The sequence below is a fragment of the Bubalus kerabau genome, chromosome 2 (genome assembly GCF_029407905.1).
Source record: "Bubalus kerabau isolate K-KA32 ecotype Philippines breed swamp buffalo chromosome 2, PCC_UOA_SB_1v2, whole genome shotgun sequence".
NCBI classification, from domain to species: domain Eukaryota; kingdom Metazoa; phylum Chordata; class Mammalia; order Artiodactyla; family Bovidae; genus Bubalus; species Bubalus kerabau.
In genome coordinates this window covers 173,770,859-173,793,514 of record NC_073625.1, presented here as the reverse complement: position 1 = coordinate 173,793,514, position 22,656 = coordinate 173,770,859, and the positions used below count along the sequence as shown (strand labels likewise).

General features: G+C 45.0%; 1 protein-coding gene across 12 annotated transcripts in view; it reads left to right on the top strand.

Moving 5' to 3' along the window:
• Nucleotides 1-22,656, top strand: part of ZBTB38 (zinc finger and BTB domain containing 38) — a 141,119-nt gene that overhangs the window by 95,522 nt on the left and 22,941 nt on the right. For 9 of the 12 annotated variants that reach the window (XM_055569508.1, XM_055569509.1, XM_055569516.1 and 6 more), the window contains one exon: nt 1,398-1,502. The gene's annotated coding sequence lies outside the window, so the exon portion shown is untranslated. Of the gene's footprint in view, nt 1-2; nt 624-1,397; nt 1,503-22,656 lie in introns of those variants that run through there. The other 3 variants (XM_055569520.1, XM_055569507.1, XM_055569514.1) reach the window with 2 other exon arrangements.

Genomic DNA, 22,656 nt, shown 5'->3' with positions numbered 1-22,656 from the left:
GTGCGGGGCGGGCGGGCGAGGCGAGGCCGGCCCGACCCCTGCTTTCCCAGGAAGGAGCCTCAAAACCCGGCCGGGGGACGCTCGCGCGGGGCTGGGAGCTCCGCGGACTCCGGAGAGCCGAGGTGCTGCGGGGACCCGGCGCCCGCAGGTGCCCGGACGCCCGGGCCTGCGCCCTGGGAGTCGGGGTCCAGCCGCGGAGTCGGGCACGTTGCGCCGCAGCTGTGGCCCATCTGCAAGGCTATGCTGAAGGGCGGGGGTCCGGGGACCAACGCGCACCCAAGGGCGGGGGACGTGACGGGCTCCGGTCCAGCAGGCTCGGGAACGGCGCTGACAGTCGCAACTCCCCTCCCTCGGACCGCGACTTGGACCCCCGTCCTGACCCATCCGGAACCTGACGATTTCCTTGGTTGAACACCAAAGCCCCTGGAATTGAATGGGAAGTGCAAAGGCAGGGCCCTGCCCCCAGGGCTTTGCAATCTCAGCCTCCTACTTCGGCAGTTGTTAGGTCTCCACTGTTGGTACAACATGACCGCCCGCTGTTAGCCACTTTTTGCAGGATATATTATAAATCACCTGAGGTTTTAGTCTGTCTGCGGTGCCACTTTATAACTTCTCTCCTATAGGTAAGTGACTAATTCCATTCTGGACTTCGGCCCAAATTAAATATCTCTCCTAAGGATCCATAATGGATGATACGTATTTTGGTGCCTTAGACATATTTTAAAGGTTAGAAACTTTTCTCCTAATTATGAAGCTCAACGACTCGGTCAGGTTCTCATGGTTAAAAAGCACAGGAGGATTAGGTCCGCGGTTTCTGAGAAACTTCAAGTGAGGTACTATTTCTGAGGGTAGTGTTTTTCTAGCAAGAATTGAGACCCATTAGAGGATTGTGAAATCAGTATAGTGGGTTGCTACCAGATTTTTTTTTTTGAAGATATAGAATATATAATGCAATATAAAAAAGAATAGAAAATATCAGGGTGCAAGAGTAAGCGTTGTTTTCAGGCTTTGGACTTTCAGTTTATGTAATATGATTTTAAAAAATGGTGGGTCACTGTCAAAAAAGTTTTTAAACCCTGATTTACAGATTAATAACCCAGGATTTGGAATCTGGGGTGAACCTGTGTTTAAGTCCCAGGTCTAACATAGACTAGCTCTGTGACCTTGAACAGATTCTGTGACCTTTCAGAGCCTCTTTTGATGTAGCTGTAAAATGGGGGGATGTCTCCTATGTTTTGAGGACTGTATGAAATCACCTATGTCATTTGCTTTGCCCCGTGCTGGACTGACAGTAGGTGTTGAGTCCACATGCTGATGGAAGTCACTTTTGTGTCTGATACGTTCGGTCCTGGCACCTAGTCATGAGACATTATTCTTTTTGCTTTACTTCTTTTTAGATCTAGATGTGGAGGAAATGGAGGACTCAGAACCAAGGATTTCCAAGTGATTTCTTCCAAAGCTCAAGACGCTAACTCTGTTAAAGCTGGTCTGTTCTAACTGAGGTAATCGAATTTACATCTTTTGTTCTCTACTTGAAATAGGCAATGTTTTTTTCCGAGGGACTAAACCGCTCCCAAGGAGCTTATGCTTTGTGGCCAGCAATCCACCAGGTTTGGGGATTACAAAGTGACAATGACATTTAGGCAAGCTGTTATTAAGGAGACGTGATGTGTGAGGTGCCTGGTGATGAAGGGGGAATGAAAGCCTTCTAGTTCCAGTTCTGCCAGTGACTGTTGTGAGAGCTTCTGTGAGCCTTGTCTTCTGGCTTCTTCAGGCCAGAAGGACCCACAGACGTCACCAAGGCCCAGAGAGTTTAAATGACTCTTCAGGGAGACCCAGTGGGCTGGGTTGGGGCAGGCCTGAAGCTTGCATCTCGATTGCCATCCGTGCAGTCAGCTTCTGGGCCTGCTACAGGGGGAACACTGAGCTAGGCGCTGAGGATAAACACATGAAGAGTCCACCCCCAGGACGCACGCTGTTTGCACCAACAGGTATTGACAGCCCAGCACACTAAGCTCCACCTTTGAGGCATAGACAGAGCCCCAGATGACGGTGATAACAACTACCATTGATCAAGCACTTTTGTGTGTGAGTGCAAGGTAGTGTGTTAAATGCTTTGAGTGCTGTGTTATTACTCAGTCCTCACACTACCTCTGCAAAGTAAGAAAGTATAAATGTGAAGGATTGCAAGGTGAAAATGCAGGCAGGTCATGGAGGACTTTGCCTGTCAGACCACTTTTACGATGCACATTCGGTATGCAGAGCACAGAGCTAGGACCACGAAGTTCAAGGTAGAGTGCTTGCCCTCCAGGAGCTTGAAACCTTAACTCCAGAAAGGCCGAGTCAAGAGGACAGTGCCTGACAGTAGCCCCCGTCTCCTCCGCCTACTTCTGCAGCAGTTGGAGTGGACCCAGAAGAGACCAGGGTAGTTGATGTATCACAGTTCTGGCCCCTCCATGCAAGTTTTTTTGTTTTTTCAAATTTAACATACTTTTCCATCCATCTGTGGAAACTGATGCTTTCAATTTATAAACAATAGTAAGGCTGGCTCTGAATCCATTTATTCATTCAACAAATGTTTATTGAGCTCTTATTTGGGTATTTAAGGCACTTATTTGGGTATTTAAGACCAAACATATTACTCTGTTTTTACAGTCATGATAATGGTCATGTTCCTTCTCTTAGTGAGGAATTATTGCTCAACTGTTAGAATTTTTCTGTTACCATGCCAGAATATCAGCTTCCAAGGATGTTGGAGATTGACTTGTAAATAGGATACCAACTGGATAAATAGGAAAAACGTTTTTTAAAAATCTTCAGAAAGGAGTTTCTTTTAAATTTTGATTTTGCTGTCACCATCAACTTTATCAGCAGAGAAAAAAGCATTTTGGCAAGGGGGCTCTCTCTGACTTGAAATGCTCTTCTCTTTGAGCTTGTAGGCCACACAAGACACTGAATCTTCAAAAGTAAAGCAATTTAAGAGATGCTTTAATTTACAAGGTTCAAAGTTAGAAGTAGCTCCAGTGATTGCCTTAAGTAACAGAAATCAGATTGTAAGGCTGGAATGCTACTTGTAATAAACTTAAGCTCCAAATGGAACAAATGAGATGTTGAGTGTGAGTGTGCTTTGCAAACTTCTAGGAGTTCTATAAATGTCACAGCAAATATTTATCGAGTACCTACTTTGAAATCAGAAGAAAAGGCAGGGCAGAAACCAGAGACAGGGAGACCAGTTAGAAGGGCACCAGAATCCACCAAGGAAAAGGCAGGGTGGAGGGAACTTGGGGAAGGCCGGAAACGGATGATAGCAGTGAAATGGGAAAGGAACAGACGCAAAGGGAAAAACTGACCCAATCTGACATCTGAGTAGAGAAAAAACAGCTAAAGCTGACACTGAGATTTCCAGAGCAGTGGTACCCATGAAGACAACTTGGAGAGGGGTGAGCGACTGCATTTTCGAGGGGCTGAGTTTGAAGTGTTGAAGTATGAAGTATGATGTCCCCTAGACGATCAGTGGTTTTGCACCCTAGAGGGAGGCCAGGGTTAGTTTAGAATCACTGATATAAAAAAAGTTAAGAGATGAGAAAACAAATTTTCCAGTGAAAAACCGTAGAGAGGCAAAGCTTGAGGATGGAGCCTTCTGAGAAAAGAAGGACGTTATGGAGGACCTAGCAAAAAGTCTGACAAGAGAGCAAGGAAGAATGGGAGAACAGGGCTCTGGAAGCCAGCACTAGAGGGTTTCCCAGAGGAGAGAACGTGAAGTGTTAGGCTTCTGCTTAGTCGTTTCGGTCACGATTCCCAGGCAAGAGTACTAGAGTCAGTTGCCATGCCCTCCTCCAGGGGATCTGCCCCACTCAGGGAGTGAACCCGGGTCTCCTGCATTGCAGCCAGATTCTTTACCACTCGGCCACCAGGGAAGCCCAGATGAACGAGACAGGGGATATGAGGCCCAAGACGGCCATTGGATTGACAAGTGCTAGATCCCTTATTTGTTGTTTTCCTTTGTAACATGCTATGACTTGCAGAATGGATATCAAGTGGTTTCATTTCCAAAAAAAAATGTGTTAGTTTGCACTAATCAAGAATCACTGCAAAAATTTTATCCTAGCAAGCCCCAAAACACACTTCTGATTACTAAAATTTCAAGATGTTAAATGTGGTTTTGACGGTTGTCGTCCTCTTTATTCTGTTGTCAACAGACGACCAAAGAATATCCGTTGATAGCAAGTTCTTAAAAACTACATTGCTGTTGATGTAAAGGTTTCTAACAGTAATCAGGTTTGTATTTTGCCTTTTGCCATGTGACTGTTTATGACAGGGGAGAGAGAGTGTGTGTGTGTGTGTGCGTGCACGTGTGTGTATGTATTTCGTGGGCATATGAGCTTAGTACAATGGAATGAGAAGGCTGGGGTCAGATAAATCTATTTCACAACCTAGCTGGGCCATTTTCCAGGGTTGTGACTTCAGAAAAGTTACTCTCTAAGCCTAACTTTTTCCATCCATAACTCAAATAGGATTGTTTTGGAGATTGAGTAATATATAACTTGGTCAGGATCCATGCCATAGTAGGCAATTAATAAATGCTAATTCCATTCCCCTTACAATTTTACAACAGGTATATGTATTTTTGTCTAATATCTGTCTATACCTAAAGGCTTATTTTTATGACTTATTTTAGCATGTTCATCTAGTCATGGCACGCGCATACCTTCCATGATAGCTAGTCTATCCTGTGAGAGTTCAAATGACCTGCAGTTTAGTACGGATAAGAATCTACCTGGGAAGGAGCTCCCTGGTGGTCCAGTGGTTAAGGCTTCACCTTCCAATGCAGGTGGTGTGGGTTCGATCTGTGGTAGGAGAGATAAGTTCCCACACACTTCATGGCCAAAAAAACCAGAACACGAAACAGAAGAAATATTGTAATAAATACAATAAAGACTTTAAAAATGGTCCACATCAAAAAAAAAAAATCTTTTTATAAAAGATTACACCTGAGAGATTGACTAAAATGTAGGTTCTCAGGTCCTCGGCACAGAGACTCAAATTCAGTAAATTTCGGGCAGACTCCTGAGAATGTTCATTTTAAACAAGTACTGCAGTGATGAAGATTAGCAAATGCCAGATTTTGGGAAGCAGAGAAAGGAGATAAACCTGAGACTTGATAGGTTGGTTTAAAATCCATAAAGACGTCACGTTTACGAACTATTTTGTAATAAGATAAAGACACGTGGATCCCAGATAGTGAAGGAATGGTAGTCTTATCACACCCCACTGTTGCCATCTGCGGTGTAGCCACAGCAGTGCTGGGTGACACAGCCCTCATATCAACTTCTTTTCCTGTGGAGTAAGTGGTAACACCCTGTTCCTATGCCCAGAGTTTGCAAAACCAATGCAACTTTAAGTGTTGTTATCAATAACATATTTAATGGCAGTAACAGTGCACAAGCACACCATTAAAATAGTTTGATGCATCTGTCTATCTGACCCTGTCTTCTGGTTGAGAAACATCCATGTCATTATATTTCCTTTTTCTTCGCATCTTGTAATCATATACTTTTTAGACTAGTTCACATTGTTTCCAACCTCATTTTATAGGTGAGAGAATAATTTATCCTTTTTTCTCCTCCTCATCCCAGCTCTCTTTATGTATTCACAGGAAAGGATTGAGACATACATACATGTTTGGTGTTAAGCTATTTATGGAGAATATAAAACATATTTGACTCGTGTTTATTAAATTGCACTTTACATTCCTTGTATGTAATTTAAAAATCAGGTGACTCAATGGGGATATGTTTATTAAAACTCTACTGAGTCATTTTATAACTGTTGTTGGCATTCCCCTGACAGTTCACTTTTTGGGGAACAGGATGCCAGTGTCCTGGAGCCTTGCTTAGAATCAGGGCTTCTATGTCGAAACCCTAGGCCCTGAGGGGAGAAGACTGAACTGAATTTCATGGAGTCCATCCTGCCCCTTACATGCATTATCTCAGCCATCTTACTGGAATCTCCAGATAACTGGTGTGGCAGAAATTGAGTCTGAGAGGTTCGGTCTGATGTTGTAAACATGAGTTTTTCACACTTTGGGCTCTTATCTGGCTCCAAAGTCCAGCCTTCTGTCTCCACACCCCACGTAGTTTCCCCAGCCACATACTGAGAGCATGAAATAGCTCATCATTCCTGATTGTGGCTTAGAGACCCTTGCCCCTGGTATTCCAGTAATCTCAGAATTTTTGACAAGAAGCGAATGGACAGAGGTAATGTGCAAACTTGAATTCATTCAACAAATATGAGCTTGGTGCTAGGTATCATCAGATCATGACCCTACCCTCAGGGCCTCCCTATCTTTCTCACCTGTTCTTATCTACCATCCAACTGCTGCTGCAGGCTTGTCTTTTAGACCAAAGATACCAGTGGATTGCTGCACTGATAAGGTCAAAGATTTGTGTCTTGCTATAGCTGTCATTAGACTTCCCTGGTGGCTCAGACTGTAAAGCATCTGCCTGTAATGCAGGAGACCTAGGTTCGATCCCTGGGTCAGGAAAATCATCTGGAAAAGGAAATGGCAACCCACTCCAGTACTCTTGCCTGGAAAATCCCATGGACGGAGGAGCCTGGCGAGCTACAGTCCACGGGGTCGCAAAGAGTCAGACACGACTGAGCGACTTCACTTTCACTTTCACTTTATAGCTGTCACTGTCCCTGTGTGGGGCTTTATGTTCCCAGAGTTGCTCTGTCACTTTGAAAGTTTAAAACAGTTCCTTAGGGGATTGCCCTGGGGCCCTAAGGAATTCTACAGGGGAAAGAGCCCAGAGCCCTGCAGTGGGGAGTTGAGGGGGAGGTCAAAGAGCATCCTGTAGAAGATTGGACTGGAGACCTGGGACTGGTTCCCTTGACCCAGTGTGCAGCCTTGGGAAGGAAAGGCACAGAACTGTGCTGGCTTGATTTTCTCACCTGTAACCTGAGAAAGTTGGGTTCAGTGATAGAAAAGGCTCCTTCCAGCAGTAATTCTACTTCCTCCCCAGCAGAAAAGCAGGTGTGCTAAAACAAGCAGATGGTAACTCCACGTCTGAGGTTGGCCAGAGATCCCAGTTGCAAAGCTCCCTCCCACTGTTCTCCAAGGTGTACTTGTACTGGCCAGACCTTGAGTCCGGCCTTTACCCCATACCCTTTTGAGGAAAGTGCATGGGTTTAAGGGTAGGAGAGATGTTCTGCTTTGGAGGAAATGAGGATTTTTTTCTACTGGCTGGGGAATCAGTCAACAGGTGACAAAATGGGAGGTAAGGAATCATGGTTTGAAACTTTATGGCTGGAAAGAACCTGAGGAAATAAACTAGCCCAGCCTCTTCACATTCCAGATAAGGGAACGGAAGTGCAGGGAAGTCATAGGATTTGCTCAGGGTCACACCACTTGTGGCAGACGGGGAACAGAAGCTAGTGTCCCTTGCCTGTCCAGTTTGCTACAGAAACAGGTAGGTCCTGTCGTAAGGTGGATTATCAGGACAGCAGGAACGGGCAGTCAGCAAGCCAAGCCCAAGGAATCACTGGCTCTCTCCAACTGTTCTGTTGACAAGAGCAGCCCGCCATGCCTGCTGGGCTTCTCACAAATGTCACCAGAAAGACACCACAATGCAAACTTCCTGTTCCATCGAAGCTCTTGGATTCTTGTCAATTAAGACAGTCAAGAAAACTTTCCTTTTAAGCTGAGAGAGGCAGAAGGCTGTCTCCTATTTTTTAAAGCATTTTTTCCTCTCTTATTTAAGTGAAAATTTCTAAGGTCTCCAGTAATTTAGTTTTGAGAGGAATGAAGCATTTTCTCAAGGAGTATAAAGAGGAAGACCCAGCTCGCACAGCCCATGTTGCTGGTCACACCTGTGCACGTGGTCCTCATCGCCCTGTGGTCCTGAGGAATCCAGTGGCTGTTCAAGTGCTAGAAGAGCATCCTGGGGGTCTTTCGGCCACCCCCTGAAGGCTGGCTTTGTGCCAGGTGAGATAGATACAAGCTGCCACTTCCTGCTTTGTGCATGGGATATTGTTTCTAGGTCTCGTTCTGTTCGTGTTATTTTTCCTGTTTGTGTGTTAGAACACTTGTGATTATTTGCAGAGTTGATTATCACTAGATAATAAGACCAGCGATTCAGTAAAAACAGAGCTGAATTTATTATCTCACCAGGCAGAAGACAGCGGCATTCAGAATCCGTCTCCCCAAATACATAAGCATTTTCACGCAGGCATGGCGATTTCTGATTAGCTCTAATGGAACGCCGATTCACTTCTAGACCAAAGGGAAGAGTTTTTTGGTCTCAGAATCTACTCAGCATTCTGGTCTGTCCCTGTGTAGACTGTCTATTCTGGTCCTATAGTCCTTGACCTGAACTCGGAGAGCAAGGGTGCCAAGGTCTCGGGTGGTCCTTGATACTCGTAGGGGAGGCCGTGGCCAGTCTTACTGCATCCCGGGTCCCTGCTGCAAATTTCCTTCTGTTGCCTGTTCCACCCTTTCCCTCAGACTAATGCATGTTCCATCTTTGCTTTAAAACGGGAAGGGGTGGGAGGACCACTTTGAGGAAGCCGAAGGCACAGGGATAGACGGAAAAAGCGATGACGTGGCAGTGAAATGAAGCCCCAAATGGGGTTTTACTCAGACATTAGAGAACTGGCCCACCCCGGGTGCTGTGCTAAATCGGGTTTAAAAAAAAAAAAGCCTGACCTTTAAGATTTTTTCCTGTCAAGGTCTAGCAATTCTGGAGTTTTCTTTAGCCACTCTACCCTGCAAGTTGACTTTTTTTGCACAGAAGCATTGTAAATTACCTGGGAGAACATTTTGTTTTTTCCCTGTAAATGAATATACACTGTGAAGTGAGTTCTGACCTTGTTTGGTTGTTTATTTAAGTCTGAATATTCATTTTTGTTTTTTGACAAGTTTCAGGAAATCACTCAAGAGCTTTGTACCATGTTTGAATGATCTATTTTAAGACTTTCTTTTCTATTGAATGATTGGCATGTCTGATAAGAAGACTGCGCGTCCCTATTTTAGGAAATACTTTTCGAGGTCCTTAACTTCTCTTTTTCATGTATGAAGCTTAAACAGGAATCTTACCTCCAATCCTAGCAGCTCCCTTACACTAAAAATGACCTGTTCCCCGCCCCCCACATGAGGTTCTCTGGCTCAGGGAGAAAAATAAAAGTCGGGTGATTAGTCATTGTGGCGTTCAGCAAACAAACACTTTGGAGGCCATGATTTATGTCGCTGGCGGGGCAAAATAAACCAGGTTATATCTGTCTCTAGCACTGACTGTTGTGAAAGGTAAGTGCCCTGTGTTTCCAGAAGGTCCCCTGAGTGCCCCTGGTTGTTGCGTTCAGGTTTCTGAAACCCGGTGGCCATTTTCTGTGAGTTTGAATCCCTGTGCTAAACCCCTCCCCCTGAGGAGTCCATGAGCATTTGTTTTCTAAAATGAAAGCACAGGCAGAGACTCGAGCTGTTCTACAGAACAGCCTATTTTTAGATTTTTTTTTTCTTAATCAGTGTATTTAAAGCATAATTTTTCTAAACAGTCTATTGTGGGCTAATATGTACACTGAGTTAAGGTTTGTCTGGGGAATTTTACTTTTTTTTTTTTTTTAATTCAGGCAACATATTTATTGACGTAATTGTTCCCTGTTCCCTTCGCCCCCTGATCATTTCATTCTAAAACAGGTGAGCGGGGGGAACTGTTTGGATACCTACTGCCAGAAGCCTTCATTCAGTTTTGATCAGATTTATTTTGCGGGTAAACTTGGCAGAAGCAAACAGGAATTTAGTTCCTTTAATACTCTGCCCTCCCCCCGCCCCACAGTTTTTCCCAGTCGGTTTCTTTTGTCTCAACCATTGTGCATCCATGTGTGTGTCTGGCCAGAGTTTTGGTAACATTTCTGCAGTACAGAAAAGCTTCTGGGCCTCTGGTCATGCGTCAGGCCAGCTGGTGGGCTTGTTTGACGGTCCCTCCAGTCTCCCGCACCTCCTGAACCGCAGGCTGAGGTGACAGTTCCACAAAGTGTGTGTCATGCCTGGCCTCTTTCCAGAGATTGCGGTATTGCCAATGGTGGCTTCAAACTGGGAAAACGGGAGGTGGAGAGAAATGATGGAAAACACTGGAGGGAGAGATTGTGGAAAACAGACGAGAAGGAATGTGTGTGCAAGGAAAGTATCTACGTGGACTCAAATAAATAGCTGACAGCCCAGGGCCATAAAAATCATCTCCGTACATTGGCATTTTGGATGGATCCAGGTGAGGATCTGCTGGGAACACAGGTTTGTCTGTTGACGGTGGGGAGGAAGTATGGCAGAGCGGGGCAAGAGCATCAGGAGCTCTTCTCCAGGAGGTTCCTACCTGCCCCTGCCCCCCGCCCACAGTATGACAGATGCTTAGATTGGTCTCCAGACCAAGAGATTCGCTCTGCACCAGCACCCCCAAAGTCTCTAGACCAGGTACGGTTGCTTCCTTGAAGAGATCTCCGTTGTTCCACTGAGAACTTCTCTGAGATTCCCCAAGGACACTTGTGATCTTGCTGATTAGGCTTTATTGTGTTGACCCTTTTGCTTGACATCCAGGCTGTGCTTCTGTGATCTAGTTTCTAAAATTGTTATTGTCTGGGTAATGCAGTGAAGGAGCATGATATCAATTCAAAATGCCCTTATCCGGTAAGGAGCTGTGCATCCTCTGTAGTTACTGCTTCCCTTGTCACATCACCTGCTAATGATGAATATGGAAACCTCTTTTCCTAGATTTATTTTTTTAGTTAAAAAATTTTTTTTGGCCATGCTGCATGGGATGCAGGATCTTAGTTTCCCAACAGAGGATCAAACCTGCACCCCCTGCAGTGGAAGCGGCGTCTTAGCCACTGGACCTCCAGGGAAGCCCCTGGAACCCTCTCTAAAAATGGATGCCTCTAAGAGTGTGAGTCTGATTGTGTGGAGGTCTGATGAGGAGTTATCATCCCTTTCTCAGAGTTTGAGCAGACCGTATCATTAAAATGACTTTAGGGAATGCCCTGGTGGTCCAGTGGTTATTATTCCGTGCTTTCACTGCTGGGACCAAGGTTCAATCCCTGGTCAGGGAACTAAGAGCCTGCAAGCTTTGCAGTACAACCAAAAATAAACAAATAAAAATTTAAAAATAAAACAATTTGAATCAAAGTGGAGAATTTGATATCTACCCTTTTTGTCTCCCAGGACTCATACAGTAGGAAATTTTCCACATGGGAGCGAACAAACTGGAGGGAACTTGAAGAAATATTATGTGACCCAAATATATTCCATGTTAGGGCTTCTGACCACCTCTTCTTCATTAAAATGGAGTACTTCTGTAATTTTGAAAGCTTGAATACTGGTATCTCACCATTTAAATTTTAGGAGGCCTGTGAATCACTGTAGGAATCACTAATACTTTAAGGCCTACGTGATCTATCTCTATGTCATTGTAGATTAGGGTCTAAAATGCTGATATATACAGGACAGGAAGGTGATATGAATGTTCAATGTAGGCTGGATTTAAGAAGATAGAAAGGTTAGATCATGGCAAACTGGAGGACATGAAAACTTCTAAAATACCGTAGGGCTGAATGAGCCAGGTCCGCAGGCCGATTCAGCCTCTGGACTGCTGCTCTGCCCGGCAGCTGTAGAGCTTCGCCATCTGACTCAATCCACCGGGCTGGATTTCCTCAGTGGCAACCTGCCCAGCCTTTTCCTGCAGAACGTTGGGCTTGGAGCTCTCCAAGGCCCAGCCCAAGAAAAATTCATGGCCATCGAGCCTTCTCCATGTCACAGCAAAGAAAGGAGCTACTTTGGCTGTGAAGTGTGTACATCTCATACAGGCAGTGATTGGTCGGGAGAACACAGCTTTTGTGTCCAAGGACATCTGGAGGGGCATCAGACAAAGCAGCCTTGATTAAGCTGCTCTGTGCTCAGAGTGCCCATTTCAGGATGCAACAGGAAGAACCCACCAAAGGAAGCCCCATCTTATCTGGCCACGTCACTCCCAAGGCAGCTAAATGCCAAGGCTGATCTGGATGGTCTTAGGCAACGGGGTGAAAACAGGGGACAGCAGGCATATCTTGATAAACTTGGTCTGTGATATTGACCTCCTTGGCCCAAGAATGCTTTCTGAAATATCAGGCAGTTAGCTACTTCCTAACTCATCCTAGGCTGGGACAATGTGAGAATTGTCCTCCCTTTCTCTGTTGACACTCTATTGACCTTCCGAACATCCTGGAATTTATAATGCCTTCCCTTTTTTCTAAACATCTTTTAATCACTCTCCTTTTCATCAGCTCTCTTGGTGCTAAGTGAGTCATAATGTCTGCAAACACTCAGCACAGGGCCTGGCACGTAGAAAGTGCTCAGTAAATATTAGCTTTTATCGTCATTGGCACCATCATCATCACCATGATAACTATTGTCGTTTCCCCAGCGGATATGGAAACTTGGTTTCCTTAAAGCTTAAACTTGGTTGTGTACCTCCACACAGTCTCTTTGGGACAGTCTCTGGGTGGAGGCTGCGGAGAGGTGTGCCTTTCACATTACACTGTAGGCTTGTATGATGGGGCGGTTTTGACCACACTGGGAATCTGATCCTGAAGGCTTTGTCCCCTGGCTGCGACTTTAACTTCAGCCAAGTACCGGACTCTTTACTCACACACCCCTACCACTCACCATTGATCCTTTGGCCATACAAACCCTTTTGCCAAGCAGGGGAATTCCTTGTTAGAGGATAGACCACTTTTGTGCATCAGGGAGCCCACGCAAATAGTAATGATGTAGAACTTTGAAGGTAGAGCATGTGTAGATATAAAAATGAGGGCAGTCCGTGAAGATTTTGGGACACTGGTAGGTGATGAGAAGTGGGGTATAACCGAACCTTCTTCAGAGTTGGTGACTGAAGAGTATCACCTGCTCCTTGGAAACACTTTTTTTTTTTTTTTAATTTTTTTGATGTGCACTGTTTTTTAAAATCTTTATTAAATTTGTTACATTATTGCTTCTGTGGATTTTTTTTAATGTTTTTTTGGGTTTGGGGCCACAAAGCATATGGGATCTTAGCTCCCCGACCAAAGATCAAACCCGTACCCCTTGACTGCCAGGGAAATCCCTCCTAGGAAATATTTCAGAAAATGGAAATAACTGATGCCATGCTCCCATGGTGACTTATTGTTTGGACTGGAAGTTACTAAGGTGGTGAGGAGAAAATGGCCACAGCATCTTAGAGATGAAATCCTAGCTTCATATCAAATTCACTTATTTTAGAAAGCGAATTAATAAAAGCCTTTTCAGCCCTTCAAAGCTCTCACCTCTATTTTGAGGGTAACGTGGTCTAGTATTTTATCAATCGGTAATTGTGGTGCTTTTTTCTGTTTTCTAAAGTACTTTCAGATGGAGTCCTGGATACTTAGTGGCCTGGGATCCCTAGGGCTGCACGAGACTTAGAAGTCGAGCTGTATACTTAGCAGATGACTCTGTCTTGGTTGAGAGAGAGAGTGTTTTCTTTTTCCCACCTCTTCCTGCCACTGTTGGAGAACTTAGCTTGGAGTTCTGGACTCCAGTCCCCTCCCCCATCCACCCAGTTGAGTTATTGTCATGGTGTCTGGTAGCCCGCCAAAAGATGTTTCTACATCCCTAAAGCTGTGAATGTGACCTTTTTGGGGAAAAAGGGGGTCTTCACAGATGTAAATTTTTAAGGATCTTGAGATGAATTCATCCTGGATTATCAGGTGGACCCTGAATCCAATGGCAAGTGTTCTTATAAGAGACACACAGAAGAGAGATGCAGAAAGAGGGGAGGGCCATGTGAACATGAAGGCAGAGATTGGAGTTATGCAGCCACAGGCCAAGGGACCATAGAACCATCACAAGCTGGAAGAGGCAGGAAGGATTCTCCCCCTGAGGGCTTCAGAGAGGGCACGGCCCTGCCTACATCTTGGTTTTGGACCTCTGGCCTCCATTAGCTGTGAGAGAATAAATCTCTGTTGTTTTAAGTCACCAAGTTTGTGGTAGTTTGTTATGGCAATGTTAGCAAACTGATACAGTGTCCAGCCTAACCTTGATTCAGAAGTGCCTGGGAACTTGGGAAAAATCAGTTTCTGGGGTCTTACCCCCTGGCTGTTCTGATTCAGTCTAGGGTAGCACCAAGAAACTAAATTTTTAGTAAGAACCTCCAGGTGATTCTGATACATCCAGTCACCTCTCAGTATCCGTATTGATCAAGTTCCTTCTTCTGCCCTATTTCTTTTTCATCTTTTTCATCCGCTTTCTTTGGGCAGCATCCATGCTCTTGTGTGTAGCCAGCTTGTGTGTCAGTGCGATGCATGGCTGCATCCTCAGCCCAGCTTCCTCTTAGCATCAAAGTCCATCGTGGATCAAAGTCTACCGTGGAGGCGTCCTGCTTGAGAGTGCCAGCTGCATCTCCCACCAGGCTCCTCAGAGGCCACACTGACTTAATTCTTCTTCTGCCAGACCAGCCCTCTGGTCTTGTTCCCCCTTTCTCTCTCCTCGAGTTTATAACTAGTTGATTCTTCCATTCAAATAGCTTTTACTTATTTCTCTCTTTGTCATCCTCAGCTGTCTCCTTGCCTTCTTTCCAGCCCCCTCCAGACATCCTTCTCATCAAACTGCTCCCAGAATGACCTGTCTGCATATTTGTCTAAATGATTCTGCTTCAGATCTTTTAAAGGACTCACCATTGTCCTGGGTGCACATTAGAATCACCTGGAGAGTTTTTTCTTTTTCCCCAAGACCAAACAAATTAGAATCTCGAGATGGAGCCTGAGTGTTCATGCTCTCGAGTTCCCATAGGTGATTCAAGTATGCAGGTAAGGTTTCTCTACCAGGCTAGAGGATCAAGGTCCCTGCCAGTCTCTCCATCTCCATCTCCCATCCAGCCCTGCCCAGCGTCTGTGCAGCAGACATCACACCTCTTTGTGTGTTTAGTCACTAAGTCATGTCTGACTCTTTGCAGCCCCACAGACTGTAGCCCACCAGGTTCCTCTGGCCATGGGATTTCCCAGGCAAGAATACTGGAGTGGATTGCCATGCCCTTCTCCAGGGAATCTTTCCAGTCCAGGGATCCAACCCGTGTCTCTTGCATCTCCTGCATTGGAGATTCATTAACACTGAGCCATGTGGGAAGCCCCACCTCTTTGCCAGTCTCCAAATGCGTCATTCTGTTTCCTGCTCCTTTGCCTTTGCCTGACCTCTTATTAGAATAGAATGCCTTTTTCCTTCTTGGATCCCAGAGAAATTATCCCTGTCTCTCAAGACTCGGTTTCACCTCATTTTCCCTGACTATTCTTCCCCAAACTCAGTGTAAGGCTGCCTCCTTCAAAGCCCTGGGTATGCTCATTAGAGCACTTCCGTCATCACGGAGGAGCTGTTTGTCTGTATGTCTGTGTCCTCCATTGGACTGTGGGCTCCAGGAGCTTTCTGAAAAGAAATAAAGGATTAAATAAGGCCAAGGGGATGAAATCATTTTTCTGCTTCTCTGAATCATGGTATCCATACTGCCTTATAGTACATCAGGCACTTTTTAGAAAACAAAAGTCTACTTAAGGGACTTCCCTGGTGGTCCAGTGGCTCAAACTCCACACTCCCAAAGCAGCGGGCCCAAGTTTGATCCCTGGTAAGGAAACTAGATCCCACATTCTGCAACTGAGAGTTCGCATGCCACAACTAAAACGATCCTGTGTGCCACAATAAAGAATGAAGATCCTTAGTGCATAGTCCTGGTGCAGTCAAATAAATAAATATTTTTTAAAAACTCTACTTGGTTTTAGTGAATGTAATGAAGTTGTAGCAGTAGAAGCAGTAGTATATAATACCATTAAGTGAACAGCTAGTTAAAAGCTAGTCAAATCTAGTCAAAGCTATGGCTTTTCCATTAGTCATGTATGGATCTGAGAGTTGGACCATAGAGAAGGATGAGCACCAAAGAATTGATGCTTATGAACTGTGGTGTTGGAGAAGACTCTTGGACTGCAAGGAGATCAAACCAGTCAATCCTAAAGGAAATCAGTCCTGAATATTTTTTTGGAAGGATGATGCTGAAGCTGAAACTTCAGTATTTTGGCCAACTGATGTGAAGAACTGACTCATTGGAAAAGACCCTGATGTTGGGAAAGGTCGAAGGCAGGAGGAGAAAGGGGTGACAGAGAATGAGATGGTTGGATGGCATCACTGACTCAATGGACATGAGTTTGAGTAAGCTCTTGGAGTTGGTGATGGACAGGGAAGCCTGGCGTGCTGCAGACCATGGGGTCTCAAAGAGTCAGACACGACTGAGTGACTGAACTGAACTGAAGGGAACACCCCTGCTAGCTGAGGTCTCTGTAATCATGCCTCATTTAACATGATAATCATCTCAGGCATTATTCCCATTTTACAGAATGAATTAAATAAAGCACTGTGTGGTCAAGTCATGCACAATAGCAGAGAATATGAAGTAAAATGCATAAATGATCAGCTAGTCAACAGTATGTCTTTGGTATATAGGCTGAACAGGAAAAACCCATTTTATTGGTAAAAATAGCTGATGATGTACTTGAGTGGCAAGTACACATTTGACATTGACTTTGGCTGACAAAGATACGCAGCTACTAAACATACCAATCAGAAGATGAGATAGTGGTTTATATTTACTAAAATTTAGAATCACATAAATACAGTCTTCCTTTTAAGTATGCTAGAAAGAATTTGATCCAGAGTCACACGATCAGGGTTGAAAAACTCAACCTGGTCAACTTATAAGCCATGTGGTGTTTGGATTTTGGTTTAATGTTTCTGAGCTTTAACATCTTCATCTTTGGAATGGAAATATTATTTCACAGTCCACAGGGGTGTTGTGAGAAAGGAGATCAGATGTTGTGTGCGGAAGTGCTTTGTAGACATTGTTGTTGTTTAGTCACTAAGTCATGTCCGACTCTTTGCGACCCTATAGACTGTAGCCCCGCCAGACTCCTCTGTTTATGGGATTTCCTAGGGAAGAGTACTGGAGTCGGTTGCCATTTCCTTCTCCAGGGGATCTTCCCAACCCAGGGATACAACTCATGTCTCCTGCTTGGCAGGCAGATTCTTTGCCATTGAGCCACCAGGGAAGCCTGCTTTATAAATGGTAGAGAGCTAAACAGGACTAAGGTGAGGTGTTCTTTCTTTTTGTTCTGTCTTTGTTGAACAAGAAAGTTTCCAGAAGGTTGGTGTTTGGAAAGATGCAGGATGGGGAAGGCAGTGTTTTTCCAGGTGAGCAGATACAGGCACTGGAATGATTATAGGCTGGCTGTATTCTCCAGAGCAGCAGGATCCGAGGATGCTGGGATGGGAGCCCCTGAAAAACAAGTGGCCTGAGCTGGTTAGGATGAGGGAATGAGAAGAATGTTTGGAGAATTAGTCTTCCTGTGCTTGTTGATACAGTGGAGCTGCTGCTGCTGCTGCTAAGTCGCTTCAGTCGTGTCTGACTCTGTGCGACCCCATAGACGGCAGCCCACCAGGCTCCCCCGTCCCTGGGATTCTCCAGACAAGAACACTGGAGTGGGTTGCCATTTCCTCCTCCAATGCAGGAAAGAGAAAAGTGAAAGTGAAGTCGCTCAGTCGTGTCCGACTCTTTGCGACCCCATGGACTGCAGCCTACCAGACTCCTCCATCCATGGGATTTTCCAGGCAAGAGTACTGGAGTGGGTTGCCTTCTCCAGCAATGGAGCTGGGAGAATGCCTGTAATCAAGGACCAGCCCAGGAACCACAGATCAGCTCCAGGGCCTTGCCATCTTGTTCTTTAGCTCATAGTCTATTCCCAACAACTTTACCCCCCAGCAACTCTGAAGTTTTGAGGTCTCAGGGTAAAAGCTCACTTAGGTCCCAGTGTCTTCATCCAAACATATTACTGTATTAACACACCAGAGCTTCTCTTCGCAGAGTCAGGGTTGCTTCTGATAGTGTGGCTGTAACCTTCTTCCTCTTTTAGATGATACTGAGCTTTATCTTTTTTTATTCTAACAAATTGAAGAATATTTTCTAAGTTGTCATCAGTATAACAGTCCTGATGTTAAAATAAAGTCTGAGTGGGTAAAAAGAATGATCACATTCTGCCAGTCTTTGGAGGAGACTGCCTTTTGTCACAGACATTACCACCCTAGACTTACTTGGAAGTTTCTGAAGGAGGAGTCAGCATATCATGTTCAAGGAATCAGTAGTTATATTTTAAGATAGCATTGTCTTTCTGAAATATTCCAACAGACTAGAAATTATGGACCAAAGGAACACAGCTGCATTTCACGAGAATGAGTGAATTTTTGAAAGAAAGAAAGATAACACTAAGTCATATCCGACTCTTGTGACCTCATGAACTGTAGCCCGCCAGGCTCCTCTGTCCAGGAGATTCTCCACGCAAGAATACTGGAGTGGGTTGCCATTTCCTTCCTGAGGGGATCTTCCTGACCCAGGAGTGGAACTCAGGTCTCCTGCATTGTAGATAGATTCTTTACCAGCTGAGCTACATGGGAAGCCTACATGAATTTTTGAGGATCAGTTTAAAAATTCAGCCTTGGAAGTTGGGAAGCCAAGGAAGAAGAAGAACACAAAGGCAGAAAGGAGAACTCCATGCCAAAAAAAGAGTCTGAATATTATAAATAAAATCAATTATCACACACTTACTATTTGCTATGTACTTGCCCTGGCTAGGTGCCTGTGTATGTGTGTGTGAAGTTGCTTCAGTCGCATCTGACTCTTTGCAACCCCATGGACTGTAGCCCACCAGGCTCCTCTGTCCATGAGGGTCTCCAGGCAAGAATACTGGAGTGGGTTGCCATTTCCTTCTCCAGGGGATCTTCCCAACTCAGGGATCGAACTCACATCTCTTACGTCTCCTGCGTTGGCAGGTGGGCTCTTTACCACTAGCGCCACCTGGTACTCTCATTGAATCCCCCCAGCAGCCCAGGAGGGCTGTATGATTTGCTCCAATTAATATGTGAAGAGACTGAGGCTTAGGGAAGTCAAGAACATTCTAAAGTCCTGTGTCAATGAGCAGGTCTGGTGGCTGTCAGTTGAGGAGTAGGGTGATATGCTTAAGGTGTATGGAGCCAGAAATCTGGAAACCTGTTTTAGTGATACCATGAGACCTTATACAAGTCATTCTACTTCTCTGTGCCTCCATTTTCTCATATCTAAAATGAGAGGGTTGGACAAAACTATCTAAAGTTCCTTGTCTATAAAATTCTCTTTGCTGGGGCCTAGCTGAAGGAACTGGAGATGTTTAGCCCAGGGAAGGGACATGCAAACCTTCTAAGGGCTGTCACATGCAGAGGTCACAACTGAGGGCTCTGCATAAGGACTGCTCCTCTAAGGAGGAAATTCCCACACTGGGTGAAGTGGTCCCCACCCCTGGTCTGAAGAATCTCGAGAATCCATCTATAGCAAATGAAGAAGTAGTTAGAAGGCATGCTCCACTAAGAAACTTGCTCTATGCTTTTTGTTATCTAAAACACCCAAGGTCTATTTATTTTGAAACAAAATTCGTTCATCTGCCCATTTTGAGCAAGGTTTTGGGGACTGGATCCCCAGTGACTCAGGACCCAAGAGCATCTCTTTGTGTGGACTCAGCACCATCTTGTGGACGTAGCACTGGGAACTGGGAACGTACTCCTGTCGTCAAGTGGAAAAGAACTTCAGGATACAAGCATGAAAGAGTTGCTGCCCTGGGAAAGGCTCCTCAGGGATCATGAGGGGCTGATCCCTTAGAGGAACTGCCTGCTCTCAAAGTGAGGGTCTGCCGTGGGGAATTTACTTGTATGTCTCTAACCCTGCTATTATGCCCTTGACACCTGGGAGAGTAGAGTGGGCAGGTTCAGTGACACAGTAAGCCAGACCTTCCAAGGAGTTGTGGAACAGCACCTGGGGTCCTATCTCCTAGCAGGGTGGGGGGCATCAGTACAGAGGCCTCAGGAGGGAGCCCCGGACCCCTTCCCTCTGGCCTCCATCTCCCATATCCTGTATCCAGCCCCACCTCTCCTGGTCCAGGACTCTGCTTCGTCCACTCTCCTTCTTGCTGGCACTGATCGCCACTCAGGGCATCGCTTGCCCTGTTGTGCTTCAACGCCCCCCTCTCCACAAGGTGAGGATGGAACAGATGGAAGGTGTAAAGGGAAGAGAGCACTGGGGCTTAGAATGCTTTGCCTTCCCCAACCCTGACCCCTAATAATGGTGAGACTAGCCATCTGGATGTTCTTGGCATTTCTGTACATGAAGAAGCTGAGCAATAATTTTATTCAGAGCTAAGATGACGGTCGAGAGCGGTGTTTCTCAGTGCCTTTACCAGGCTGAAAAGGGCAACGTGGCCCTAAAGAGGCCACTCGAGGGGTAGAAGCTCTCCCTGGTTGTTGTGAACCCAACCTCTTTTTCTCTGCTTATTCTTCATAGTTGGGTTGGTAGAAATATGTGTAATAGGCATGCAGGGCTCCCCCAAATAATAGAATCACAGATTTTGCACCTGTTAACACATAGTTACTGGCTTTATTGATACTATATTATGATACATATATCTGTTCTTTGAAAGTGTTCTTTTAATTACATTACTATATGGCACCCCACTCCAGTACTCTTGCCTGGAAAATCCCATGGACAGAGGAGCCTGGTGAGCTGCAGTCCATGGGGTCGCACAGAGTCGGACATGACTGACGCAACTTAGCAGCAGCAGCAGCATACCCATATCAACAGACTTCCCTAACAGGCTCAGATGGTAAAGAATCTGCCTGTAATGCAGGAGACCCAGGCTCTATCCCTAGGTCAGGAAGATCCCCTGGAGAAGAAAATGGCAACCCACTCCAGTATTCTTGCCTGGAGAATTCCATGGACAGAGGAGCCTGATGGGCTGCAGTCCATGGGGTCACAAAGAGTCGGACACGACTGAGCGACTAACACACAATGCGTTACCCACAGTCCCCTATTTTGCTGAGTATTTATTTTTGTACTTCTTTTTCACAAGTATGTTTTTCTAACTTCCCTTCTTTTGGGGTCAGCCTGACCTGAGTCCCATAACTCCTGCCTGTCCGGCCCACCAGAACGAAGTTGCCCAGGCTCCTTGGAAGCCCTTGAAGCCGGGGACTCTCCAGGCCACTCATTGCTCCACTTCAGCCCCAGGGAAATCCCCACTTACAAAATGACCCCCTGCTTCCAACACCCTTTCAACCAACAGGCGTTAAATTGGTTGCTATTATCATAATGAGATGAGCTAAAGAAAAGAGTTGCTGGGATTGTTTTGTTTTCTGGAATTTTCATGGAAAATTATCAGAGTGTAAAAGAGCAATAGACTGAGATACTATGGTTTATCTGGATTGTCCTTTCTAATCCTATTAAGAACTAAGTTGCACTATTATATCCATTTTATAGATTAAAAAAAAAAAAAAAAAAGCCCAAGTCTTGAGATGCTAATTAACTTGTTTAAATTCATACAGCTACTAAGTAGCAGAACTGGAGTTTGAGCCCAGGAGTGTGTAAGCAGGGGCCCTGCTCTGCCCTCTGAGGATAAAGATAACTCCACAGGAGGAGAAAGGACAGCTTGGGGACCAAGAAAAAGAAAGCTTGGAACAACTGGCTCCTTCTGACAGTTGTCAAAAATTTTAATCAGGGAATTCAATGATTCAATGGCAGCTTGAACCAAACTCCAGAATCAGCACATAAATGTGCAAAACCCCAGACCACACTCAGATTTTCAAAAAAAATTTCACTGAATCAGCCACAACCTAATGAATCCATTAAACTGAGACATAAATTAAAAAGACTTTAACATGAAAAATCCAGAACATCAAAATGTTCTCTAAAATAAATCATAACCAAACTACTGTTATTAGGTTCCTAGTTTAAAGTAAGAGAGAGGAGGTCTTAAGAATTTACCCTTGTAAAAATCCCCTCAGTGTGAGGGCAGAGGAGCAAATGTGGTCTGCCAAGAGGCTAAAGAGATAGGACAGATGATGAAGCAGAACACAGGGAAGGCTTTCTTATAAAATGAAAGAATTTCACCATATAAAACAAGCACGTGGGACTTCCCCTACAGTCCAGTGGGTAGAACTCCATGCTTCCACCGCAGTGGGTATGGGTTCAGTCCCTGGTTGGAGAACTTAGATCCCATGTGCCAAATGGCCAAAAAATAAAAATAAAACCAGCACATGATCCAATCAACGGCCAGCACCAGACCTTGTTTTTATAGCCAAAAGTTGAGTGACCTTCTGACTTAAAAAGACAAGTGCACACAGAAGAAATGTATAGATTATTTGTCTTAAATACATTATTTTAGTTTCCTTCCTGTCCAGCTTTTACTAATTGCTAAAAAATTGCTAATAGCCTACTTGGATAATTTTTATTTAAGATCTGAATGCTTTCTTCTGTAGGCTTAGAAGAAGTGCTAACATATGATGCAACTGAAGAAAATCATTTTGATGATACTTGAAACTCAGTGCCCACATATGGGCTAAGGCTCAGATGTAATAACTGCTTTTGGCATTAGGAAGATGATTAGTTGATGAGCCCCTCTAGGGTGGAAAACACTGTGAGGGGGACTGGCGAACTCCGGGCACACAGTGAAATAGAGTATTTGTCCCTACCATTGAGGAATATCACATTCCCTGTATTTGGGGCCTGTGGTCAAGAC